Source organism: Suricata suricatta, chromosome 11 (genome assembly GCF_006229205.1).
Source record: "Suricata suricatta isolate VVHF042 chromosome 11, meerkat_22Aug2017_6uvM2_HiC, whole genome shotgun sequence".
NCBI lineage: Eukaryota > Metazoa > Chordata > Mammalia > Carnivora > Herpestidae > Suricata > Suricata suricatta.
The window spans coordinates 97,460,466-97,461,837 of record NC_043710.1 but is presented as its reverse complement, the minus strand read 5'-3'; positions in this window follow the sequence as shown (position 1 = coordinate 97,461,837).

Genomic DNA, 1,372 nt, shown 5'->3' with positions numbered 1-1,372 from the left:
GGAGCTGCTCAGCTAAGATGGTCAGGGCTCGGACACCTGGCACAGGACATCTGGGTGGACGTCCTCAAGAACTGGGGTTCAACACACTCCCCGCTCGGTGTCCAGCCTTCCGCCATCAGCCCCGGGCTGCAGAAGGGAGCCACCGCTCACCCCAGTGCCCAGAACCTCTGTCACCGCACAGGGGCTTCCTGCCCATCTTTCCAGACCAGCACTGTCCTGGCTGCATTGAGCTGGGGTTTGACCATAGTCCTCCGTGTGTCCACTGGGAGAGGATGTGGGGGCAGCACCAGGGGCAGGAGGGCCTCGCGGTGGAGAGCCCTGGTAGATCTTCTCTCTTGGGGCAAGTGCCAGCTCTTAACACAGAGGAGTGGTGTCACTGAGAACTTCAGCACTGGTCCTGCTTCATGGGAGACACATGATGAGCCCTCAAAGTAAGAGAGACCAGGCAGCAGCCCTTAACTGCCACAAGCCAGGGGGCCACAGTTACCATGACAACCAGAAAGCTTAAAGATGTGGCCAGGAACTTTCAACGATAGCCAAATCATGGAAAGACCCTAAATGTCCATCACCTGATGAGTGGATCAAGAAGATGTGGTATATGTACACAATGGAGTACTGCATGGCAATGAGAAAGAATGAAATCTGGCCATTTGTAGCAACATGGATGGACCTCGAGGGTGTCATGCTTAGTGAAATAAATCAGGCAGAGAAGGACAGATACCATATGTTGTCACTCATAGATCTAACAGGAGAAACCTAATAGGGGACCATGGGAAGGGGAAAGGGGGAGAAAAGAGTTGGGGAGAGGGAGTGAGGCAAATCAGGAGAGACTTTTGAATGCTGAGAACAAACTGAGGGCTGAAGAGGGAGGGGGGAAGGGGGAGGGAGGGTGGTCATAGAGAAGGGCACTTGTGGGGAAGAGCACTGGGCGTTATATGGAAACCAACCTGGTAATAAACTATATAAAAAAAATTTTTAAAACATTAAAAAAATAAAGTGTAGGAATATAGGCATTATGTGAAAAATGGCTCTTGTATCTTAGTACTCATAACTAAGATTAAAAGTCAATATTTCTAAAAAAAGAAGATGTGGCCAGGAGAGCCTGACCAGCAGCAAGATGATTTTAAAACTCTGGTGTTCCTGGGGACAAAGTAGCCAGACACCCTTCAGGATACCACTAAACCTCTATAATCAGAGGGTAAGAATGGAGGAGCTGGAGGCCGAAGACAGGGGTCCCTATAAAAAGTCACAAATCCTGGCTCTCTTCCCAGACCTGAGCCACTTTTCAGATCTGGAACCCAATGAAATATGAGATGACCAGGTCCCCAGGAAGAAGGACCCAAAAGACACATACACACACACACACACACAC